General features: G+C 40.1%; 1 long non-coding RNA gene across 1 annotated transcript; it reads left to right on the top strand.

Annotated features, from left to right (window-relative positions):
- Nucleotides 1-5007: 5007 nt before the first annotated feature.
- LOC140622191 (uncharacterized) lies at nucleotides 5008-6754 on the top strand. Its single transcript, XR_012021935.1, has 3 exons — nucleotides 5008-5145; nucleotides 5557-5721; nucleotides 6035-6754. It is a non-coding gene; the product is annotated as an uncharacterized lncRNA (long non-coding RNA).
- The last annotated feature ends 4549 nt before the right edge of the window (nucleotides 6755-11303 follow it).

The following is an 11303-nucleotide window of genomic DNA, read 5'->3' as shown; positions in this document are numbered from 1 at the left end:
TATATTTGTCAAAACTCTAATTACATTTCAATAAAATCAAAGAAAATAAAAAAGAATGAGACTATCGGGGGGGGGGGGGTGATCATCAACATTCAAATGTTGTTCACATTATATCTGACCCTAGAGTCTAGTATTTTCTCCCATCACAACAACTTCTCTTGAATGATTTTATTATCCCTTCTCACTTTTCTAAGAGCTGAAATCTCAATCACCAGGCCACATTTAGGCTCTTCCAGAATTGCCAAGGAAGTAAATTCACTTGGTCTGTAATCTGTTCCACCCAAGGAAAATTTAAAGGAGTCACATTGCATACGTATACAAATGCTCACTTCCATAAGGAGTCTACAGCAGACTCCAGCTCCTGGAAGGCCTTAGGGTGTCTTCTTGCCCCACTAATGTGAGCTTACTATGGCTTCGTCTCTCAACAAGCCTTTCCCCAGAACAGACATCTTAGTACCTGTCTCTTTGTGCAATCTTTTGATTGTATTGCCTTGGTTCCAAGGATCTTTCCCACAAAAAAGAACTGGCAGAAAATATAAACAGATTTCTAAATACACATATTCCTATAAAACATGTCCATGTGTATTATCTCATTTGATCTTCAACATACCATAAAAAAAAAGGAATGTCCCTCATCACTTTTGGGATAAAATTCCAACTCTCTGGGTTACTGCACAAAATCCTCCGGGATCTGGCCCCATTCCACCTGTCTGGCCTCATCTCTAACACCTGTCCCCCTACATCCACCCATCTTTCCCTCCAGCCAGCCTGAGATACTAACCATTCCTATTCTTCCATGCTCCTAGACTTTAAAACATGTTCCTCTTTCTGCCAGATACAATCTGCCATCATGTCTTCTTGCCTAAAACCTAATTACCTCTAAAAGTTATCTCTGAAGTCTACCACTACCACCACTTCATCTCCCATTTCTCGTGTAGTACAAGGCACAACATTCTTCTCTGGCTTCCTGGACTTCCACTTTTCATTAAAAGCTCCTTGAGGCCAGGACATTGCCCACATTAACTTCTAACCCCACAGTGATTAAAGAAGCCAATACACAGGAAGTACTAAAATACCATTTGTGGAATTTCTGGAATAACAACAGTAATAATAATAATAGCTGCCCAACTTCTAAACTCTGGGTTGCAAACTCAAAGGAGGATGGCATGCAACTAAGATCAACTCTAAGTTGTACATGAAGTTGTATGCATGCCTTAGTGCCCTCACTGTAGTCTTTTTGTTTGTCAAAAAAATGTCTGAGGCCAACAGGAGACTATAATTTGGCTGTGTTGATCTTAGCTGAAACTAAGGTGCATTTGCATGAGACAGTAATCACTTAACTGCCTTGCTTGTAAGAACACTAATATTTTGGCCTTTCCAGACAGGCTGGAGAATGTGATTAGGAGCCATTTGAAAAATGACACCCCACAGTAAAATGGAGCTTTGTGGCCTCTTCTTCAATCCCAGCTTCTGATCCTTTAAAACCTCCTTTAGAAATATCTTTTTCCCTTTTCTTATGCATGTTTATAAAAAGGCACGAATAAGATTCTCTTCTGAAACTACCTTTACCTGCCAAATTATCCAGTATTTATTTAGGCAATATTCAAGTCTCTGTGTTTAAAATAAACCTAAAATCTTTCAATATCGAATCAGCCAATGAATTCTATGCTAGATTATGTAGACAGTCATTATTATTCTTTGCCAAATATACATAAACAGAAAATTATGTCATGAGTTTTGTCCTTATTTTTGGTCTTCCGCCTATCTTGCTGAGGCTTTACAGATAGTGTTTGTCTCGGGCAATGTTTTCACAGGGCCATTATTGGCTAATAGAATCTCAGGTTTGGGCAGGAACCTGATGCTGGATCCTTTCTACATGGTTCTATGCCAAATGGCTGTGGAATTTCTGTTTGAGAATAGCTTTGACAAAGAACTAACTAGTTAACTCACTCACTCACTCATGCAGTTACTCCTGGGAGCTGCTCACCCATCTTTGAACGATACTGGCTATTTCACCTTGTGAAATTATTTTTTCTGGAGCTACTATGACATTAGTCCTAATTTATCCCTTGGGGCTACAGAGCACAAATATAATCTGTCCTCCATGCCAGCCCTTCAGATACCTGAAGATCAAAAAGGTAATTCCATTGAGTCTTGTACAAGAGACTCCCTCTCAGGAAGTGGTTTGAGTCATGTTCCTCTGAGGAATCCTCTGATTGTCAATGTCACTCAAAAGACTGCTCCCTAGATCCAAGAGCTGCCGTCCCATCTTTTCTGATACAGCAAAAGAGCAGGATCATTTTATACTTCCCTTATCATTCAACATGAGCCCCACATCTTTTTCCTTGACCTTAGATTTTCCATTCTGCTTTCAACTTGGCCTTTCAGCTCGTTCTTTAAGTTCATACATCCATTCTATTGCCTTTTTTTCACCCGTGCTATTAAAATGTGTAGTGTATGAGGTATTTCCAATACTGAAAACAAACTAGTAAGAAATTTGCAATACAGTCATATATAATCTTTACTGAAGCTCCTGTTCTGACTGGTGGCAAAACCAAACCAAACCAAAACAAACAACTAATATTTGCCATTTTGGGTAACCTTAGACACTAAATTTTAATTCTGTCAATTCATAATTTGCCTTCTGTCTTCTTTGTAAGAGTGCACTGAAGCTCTGAGATTTCTATTACAGCATGCAGAAACACTCTGGGCCTCCACTGTATCAGAGCAAGCTAGTATTAGCCAAGATGTCTCTAGTTCTACCTACCAACATCAATGCCCATGTGCTCCACTGATTTTCCTCCTCTCTAGCCCCCTACCTGTACACAAGATCCCACTTCTTCCTGAAAGTAAAATAGACATCCCACCCTTAATGTATCTCACATCAATTCCTGCTGACATCCCATGCCCTCAAACCTCCATCTTCAGTCTTTTCCAAATTCTGGACATGGCATCCCTATCCTTCTAGTTGCTCGGACCAAAAATGGTGAACTTCTCTTTGACTTTTCTCTTTCACTCATAACATGTATTCTATCATAAAATGCTGTTGCTTTTATCTTCCAAATGCATCCAGAGTCCAACTACTTACATTGGTCTACACTGTAGCACCCTGATCTAAGCTACCACCATCCTGTCTCACCAGAATTATTGCAATAGCCTCCTTACTGCTGTCTCTGCCTCCCTCTTGACCACTATGAGCTATATTACACAGAGCAACTAACGTGATCTTGTCAAAAATTAGGGAAGACCATGCCATCCTTTGTGCAAAATAGTAAAAGGCTTCTCACTTCACTGAGAGTAAGAGCCAAAGCTCACAGTGATCCACATGGCCCTACATGACCAGGACACTGTGGTTTGTCTGACTTCAACTTTCCCTACCCACTCCTTACTCAACTCTCCTGGCCACATTTTTTTTTTTAAGATTTTATTTATTTATGAGAGACTCAGAGAGACAGAGATTGAGAGAGAGAAGGGCAGAGACAGAAGCAGGCTCCATGCAGGGAGCCCAACGTGGGGCTCAATCCCAGGACTCCAGGATCAGGCCCTGGGCTGAAGGTGGTGGTAAACCTCTGAGCTACCCCAGCTGCCCTCTCCTGACCACTTTAAACATTCACTTGCCTCTGGGCCTCTCTACCGAGTGTTGCCAGGTGTACCCCTGATTCTGTTTCTTACCCTCTTCATTCAGGTCATTGTCTTAATAAGGCCTCCCTTGATTACCATATTTAAAATTATCTTGTTCCAAGACCCTTCATCCCACTTTACTTTTCTTTTTTTCCATTGCACTCTTCAATTTCTTAAATATTCCTTCATTGTATTCATTTTCCTTTCCCCTCCCTCTGGTCCCATCATCAAAATGCTTCATGAAGGCAGGGATTTTAATTTTTTTTCTTTTCTTTTCTTTTCTTTCTTTTCTTTTCTTTTTTTTCCTTTCTTTTCTTTTCTTTTCTTTCTTTTCTTTTCTTTTCTTTTCTTTTCTTTTCTTTTCTTTTCTTTTCTTTTCTTTTCTTTTCTTTTCTTCTTTTCTCGTCCCCTTCCTTCCTCCCTCCCTCTTTCTCTCTCTCTTTCTTTCTTCCCACTAGTATGGCCCAAGTGGCTAGACCAGTATCTGGCACTTAGCCCTCAATATTCACTAATTGAAATCCCACAAGTCTCTCGCCATGTGTTTCTCATCACATACTGCTTTGACATTGCCTTTTTGCTGACCCGGAGACTTTTCCAGATCCACAGGCTACTGTCTCTGGGCCCTCCAAAGAGATGCATGGGTGATTTCTGGATTCTTTCCACACCACTCTGGAGTGGCAGACACTTCTGGGGCATGTCTTTGGTATTTTTTGTCCAGACATGACACAGCACCATTCCTCATCAGTGCTGGGCAAGGTAAGCTCCCGGAATCCGTTCAGGAAGTAGGCTCTTGGTCAGTTGTAATCTCAGATCACCTCATCTGAGGGAAGGGAAATATTTACCCACTCACCTTTCAACTTTTTCAAGTTAACTGCTGAGTGGGGGAGTCACTTCCTTAGAAAACTTCCTGAGCTTCTCACTAATTTGGCCACCTCTCTTCCTCATCCCCAGATTTTTAACTCCTCATGATTAATATGGAGGACCGTTCCATGCTTAACACCTCTATGCCAAAATCAATCCATGCCAAAATTTTCATTACTGATTTCTAAAACACCCAGTCTCTTACAAGTCCCACAGGATTTTCTCTGACATTTTTTTCTTTCTTTTAAATTTCAGCTATTGGCTTCAAAAAACCTATTTTGAAACTAAAAAGAAGAGGCTTTTTTCCTTTCTGGTGTCTGAGCTTCTGCAGTAACAATTCATCCTGAAGGCCTGAGACTATAGAGAATAGCCCCAGGATCCAAGAAATTGGAAGGAGATGAGCTCGTAGATTAATATTTAAGATATTATTCACTGTTCCAGAAAATAGGAGCGTTTGAATTCCTTGCCAGGAAGGAGGGGTTAGTAAGAATTTATAATCTAGAATTCCCATACCCCCAGCCTTTAAATCGAGGTATTCCTGCTACAGAATCCCAAGAGACATGCTCAGAAGACCCTGTAGGATACCTTCTTCCTATATCATTAATCTCCATCCAGGTAAAATCACAGGACTCATTACTCCTGTCTGACTTACCTCCTGTCCAGGTGAGTGTAAGTTATAAGAACTCATGTTGGCCCCTTAGATCTCCGATAGTAATTACTGGTCCTGCACAGAATTGTATCACCATATAGACAGGGCATCTCCTAGGGATACATGTTCAGAGGTTATCCTGGCAGGCCCACCATGGTGAAGAAGAGGAAGGGTAGGTCTGTGTAAAATGCATTCACATGTTGCAGCAGTCTGAGTAACTGGAATGTGTTGGCATTCTCCTGGATAAAAAAATAAGATGCTATGAAAAAATGCATGCCAGAGTAGCAAGCTGTTCCACCTCTACTGGTGTGCAAGCCAAGGCAAATTTCCACTGTAAGAGGACCTTAAAACTATAAAAATGTTGAAATTGACACATCATTATTAGTAATTTCCTTACTGATTGATATTCAAATTATGTTTTCTAGGTCCTGGCAGGTGAATAAGAGGGTATGTGGCCACTCGGGAGACATCAGGGAAGTCCCAGAACATGGGGCAAGCAAAGGATACATGATCAGAAAGGGAAAGACAGTATTATGGCTCCAATGAGTGGGTGTAATGAAGGAGCTGGTGAAAAATAAAAATCTCAGCAGGTGGGTAAGACAAAAGGCATCAAGGAGGAAGAGTGTTAGCCAGGGTGTTGCTTTTACTGCATATCTGGCACATCTCTCCTCTGCACCCCAGTTCCACCATAACCCACTCTGAGCTCAGGTAATGCAAACTCATTTTCACATCAGCAAAAGGGATTAGGAAAGTAAATCTTCAGAGGAAAAACACCAATGATGTATTTTAAAGTCGCAAGCAGTGTAAATGATGTTTTTATCCACTCTTCTGTATTATTCATGCCTCAGCTCCCTGTCATGGCCGTGCATAAATGAAATTTAACAAATGTTGTTTGGTCCACAGTGGCCCAGAATCACGCAAGAAGCTGAAGATCATCCGCAACTTATTCCAAGGGCTTACAGAGTATGAATGTGAAGGCCTTGGAGATAATCAAACTCAAACTCAAAATCAAAAGACTTCCAGTCTTTACAAACTCCCTTTGATAAACAAAAATTCCCACACCCGGCCTTAATTGCATTTGAAATTCAAAGTAAATTAAATATTGTGACAGAAAGGCAATTCAGATCAATGGAACAAAGTGTGTTGCTGTGTATTTATACCAGATGCTCCCCTTGACCTTTTATATAGATCCTCCTTTGAGAACTAAGGTGTAGATAAGGAACCGGCAAAACATGGCCTGCCACCTGATTTTAAATGGCCCATGGACTGAGAATCACCCGAATGTCATCATGTAGGGGCTTTTCTCATTATACTCGGTACTCCAGAGTCCCAGGATCATAGGGTACAAGCCAGCGACTGTGCAAGCCATGGTAAGAAGAGTCACTGTTGCAGGGGTTCAGCATAAACGAATGTCTCCTAAGGAGAGGAGGAAAAAGATAGACAAAACAAAACAAAAACACTGAAACTAATTATGAAGATGCTGTGGGGAATCCATGCTGCCCTCGCATGTGCCCTGTCATGTGACCTGGCCCTGTGTAACCTTCTGACCTGAACCGGATGCTGCTCCCCGCCACCCCATCAGTCTGGGTACCACCTGCTGCTTGTACTCACACCCACCTTGCAGCTGCAACCCAGAGCTGCCAAGGTGAGATGTGAGGGAGGGCACTGGGAAAAGACAAAAACGAGAGAATCTAGGAGGGGGAGTGAAGAGGGGGAGCAGTTGGGGGGAAGGAGTCGAACTTGGTTTTCTGCTGGAGGCTACATTTTTATTTTTATTATTTTTTTTTCTGACTGGCACGCGTCTTCTTTGTTTTGAATAATGGAGATAATTATACATTCAAGGGATCACACTCTAAACCCCTCGAACGATTAAGAAATCTTATTGCAGGCAATCATGAGAAAATGTAAGGGAGGATTACCCGGAGAGACAATGGAAATCATACTTCTTCAAGTCGCTTGCTTAGCAGAGAGACCTAATCACTATTCTCCTCTCTTTCCCATGGCCTAATTGTTGATATTCCAGGTCTCTCTCAGGGAAGGGCAATGCTATCTCCTAAACCCTGTTCATGTGAAGTCAGGGGTTTGGATGGGTCCCTCTTGGGAAAGTGCTGCCTCAGTGATTTTGTTACTGACCTGTAAACTCCCATTTACCAGCAACTAGAGTACAAGAAAACCTTTCATTATGTTCAGACTGCAAAATTCCTTGTGTAGGAAAAGGAATCCTGTGAGTCATTTGCTTAATTTGACAAATATTTATTGAGAAGCTACCCCATGGCAGACATTATTCTAGAAGCTGAGGATAAACCTGAATAAACTATAGTCTGTGACCTTAAAGGCCTATATCTACTCAAGTTGGATAGAGAACTTGAGAACTTCCTGTGAAGCTGGAAATTCAAATGTGTGTCATGAAGAATATGAGAAAAGTAAGTACAGATTATTCAGGGGCTGCCTAGGTGGAGCTAAACTAACTTGAAGAGTAAATGGAATTAACAAGGAAAAGACACATGAGAAGAGAGAGAGAAGGCAGGTGTCAGGCCTTTGTGAAGCCCTACAGTTGAGGGAGATCATGGATTGTTTATATATGTAGGGTGCGATTGATCAAACCTTGGGGAGGGGAACAAGAGGCAGGTAAATTGAAAGTGAGAAGGGTAAAGAGTCTGCAAACATCTACCAATGCCCACCTTTGAGCCTTATCCTGAGGATAAGGGATGTATCTGTAGAATCAGAGGGCAATGTAGAGCCTCAAGTTTCTTTTTTTTTTTTTTCTTTAAGATGTTATTTATTCATTTGAGAGAGAGAGGGAGAGAGAAAGAGAGAGACAGGGAGAGCATGAGTGGGCGGGGGGGAAGGGCAGGGAACAGAGAAGCAGACTTAGCACTGAGTAGGGAGCCTGATTTAAGGCTTGAGCCCTGGACTCTGAGATTGTAACCTGAGCTGAAGGCAGACACTTAACCAACGGAGCCACCCAGGTGCCCTCCAAAATGCACAATTCTTAAGACAAGGAGTTGGAATTTAAATCAATGCAGTCTGTCTGCAAAGCTAAAGCTTAACATAGGCCCAGGAATAAAACAACAACAACAACAACAACAACAACAAAAACCATAAATTCCAACTCTGATTCTCAATGACTCTGGGATCATGGGCTTTTGCTGCCTGAAGCTTTCCTTGCATTTAAATGAGAAGGATGGGTTAATAATCCCCTTCCTCATTTCTAATATCAAGGCATTCTATTTCTCAGAGATGGCCTGCAGAAAAACAGGGATATCTATCTCAGGGATAATTCCAAATCTCTCCTCCTCTCCCTCACTTTCTCAGTCTTCTTTCCTGGGGGTTGGGTTGAAAATCCAGTGACAGAGTGATTTCCATAAACACTTGTTGACTGTCAGTGGATCAGAAAATACAATAACTTTGGAACTTCTCCCCTCACATCACTGTCATCAGGTTTTGTCTTCTTCATGGTCTATCAGCAGTGACAATCATCCAGGTTATGTTTTCTCTCTGTCAATTACACTTTAAGCTGATCAGGGTGAGACTTTTCATTAAAAAATCAACAGCTCTTGGCAGCCCCAGTAGCCCAGCAGTTTAGCGCTGCCTTCAGCCTGGGGTGTGATTCTGGAGACCGGGAATCGAGTCCCACGTCGGGCTCCCTGCATGGAACCTGCTTCTTCCTCTGCCTATCTCTCTGCCTCTCTCTCTATCTGTCGTGAATAAGTTAAAAAAAAAAAATCTTTAAAAGAAAAAATCAACAGCTCTGAAAAGGCAGGTGTTAAAAGCTAACAAAAGGATTCAATGTTAAAAATGGCTAATATGTTTGCTAAATTTTGAATGGCCAATAGGTGCCCTTTTCTGAGTTTACACCATTATCCATAATATAGAATGGAAGTCATGATTGGGGAAAAAAAAGAAAGAAAAAGAAAAGAAAAGACCTAGAGGATGGTAAAGAACCAACCCATTTTAGTGCCCTGGGGTTGCCAGAGCAGTATCAACATTCAGTTGGCTTTTGATATTGGAAACATAACTCAGTGGTCTCAGCTTCAAAATTCTTAGACTTCCTGGAACCACAGGTTTAAAGTCTTGGCGAGCTTGAGTCATGGCTTTGGTCTCTGTTTCCTTAGAAAAAAATCTGAAGAGCAAGTGATTTATGGTATGTTCTTCTTCTAGAAGAGCTCTCCAACCCCTGGCCACTGAATGGACTTTGAAATATGCCCACAGGGAGCCTTTATCCAAGGACAATCTTTGAGTGCTTATTATTCACTTTACTAGTGTAGAAGCTCTTTAATCATTGTCTCTGCATTTGCTTTAATCTAGAAACTGTCAATTTATTAGCTTGTAATGTGCCTGAAGCTTCTCACCATCCTACTGGAGAAAGACTAGTATAAATTCAAAAGTTGATTCTAAAAAAGTCAGAGTGATGTGAGAGAAAGATAAAAAAGACAAAATAGTACAATAATTATAGTAGAAAACTAAATTTTATTTAGGGGAAGAAGCATTCTATATTCTGTTTTAAGTGGAATAAAACCGTTTTTTAGCTCTAGCCAATACCTAAAGGATTTACAGCACCAAAACTTTGAGATATGCATGTTTCAGGGATGCTCCTAAAAATAAGTGTTTAGAAGCTGCCAAAACAAACAAATATACATATATACTTATTTATATAAATCTATAAATATAATATATATTATAATATTTACTATATTATATATATATGAATATAAGAATTATCAGAGCATCAAGAAAAATAATATTTAAGACACAGGAACCAAAATAGCACAAGACCAAAGCAGTAATGGGATAAATACGAAAGAGAAGATGACATAAATGAGTCCAGAGAGAAAGGACTAAAGAATGGTACTGTCCTTGTCTCCTGGATGATCTAAAGACTAGCCACAGCTGGTCTAAGCACTAGAATCACTGAGCTCTACCTATGGGATTCTGATCTGTTGCTATTTGTCTCATATCTCTTCCCAGAGTTGTTTCATTCTCAAGTAAAATGTTCATTTTTAAATTTCCTTACAGAAGAGACCTTAAATATTACGTAATTCAAGTCATTCACTTTTCAAAACAAGCCATTCACTTTACAAATGAGGAACCCAGGGCCCCAAGAGGTTAAAGTGAATAGTCCAAAGTTTCCCAGGTGGAGAGTACCACAGACAGGACCAAAATCCTGGATCCTCTAATGCCCAAACCACACATCCTTCCAAGGGTCCATTACTCCTCTCAAATAACCACCACTTTCTTCGTAATCAAAGTGGTGATTTCTGCAAAGGCAAAGAAATACTGCAGGTAATTGCCAAATGTTAGATTTTAAAATGAGCAATTGGGATCTATATATCTATATAGAATTACTGGAAAGTGCAAAGATGACAAAATTACCATGTTTCTTTTCAAGCCGGTCTCAATACAGTCTTCCAGCATACTGGCTAAAAATAATAGGTTCCACCTACCCTGTCAATTAGCCATCCTGTTATTATTTTCTTGCCAGAAATAGAATTTAGGGATTCAAAGGATCCTAGAGATAGCCTGGACTTACTTTCTGATCTTATGAATGAGAAGGCTGAAGTACAAAGAGAATATCTTATAAAATCACAAAATATTAGAATTTGAAGGGATAATAAATATTTAGTCAACTCAATGCTTAATTCAGAGAAATAGATGCACAAAAAGTATTTAACTATTATAACACCTGTGCTTCCCACCATATCTGTCTGAGAACTGTTCATATTTTGTCATATTTATTTCAAATATTTTTATTGTAAGAAATAAAACGTTGCATATATAGTTGAAATACTTCTCCCTATCCCCCAAATCTCACTGTCCTCCTTGTCAACCCAGGGAGAGCGAGTATTAGAAAAAGGTTTTAAATCCCTGTAGTCTGTGTATAAAATTACATCTGCACATATAGATATCAACAGATAATACAAATTCTCTACTAGCTCAAAAGGTTTAAGGATACTTCAGTCAAAACTATTCTGATTTTGTCCACTTGTATATTATTTTTCTTAGAAATAGTTGGCAGAAAACTACTGTAACATAACAAAATTGTAAACAATTTAAATCAAACACACTCATTTAACAGACAAGTCAAAAAGGCCACATGACTTGCCCCAAATGATACAGCATCCTCCTTCAGTGAGAACCCAGATGCCCTCCCCCTACACCCACCCCTAAGTTA

This window comes from Canis lupus, chromosome 31 (assembly GCF_048164855.1).
Source record: "Canis lupus baileyi chromosome 31, mCanLup2.hap1, whole genome shotgun sequence".
NCBI classification, from domain to species: domain Eukaryota; kingdom Metazoa; phylum Chordata; class Mammalia; order Carnivora; family Canidae; genus Canis; species Canis lupus.
Note: the sequence above shows the minus strand (reverse complement) of the source record. Positions and strands in the feature narration are given on the sequence as shown.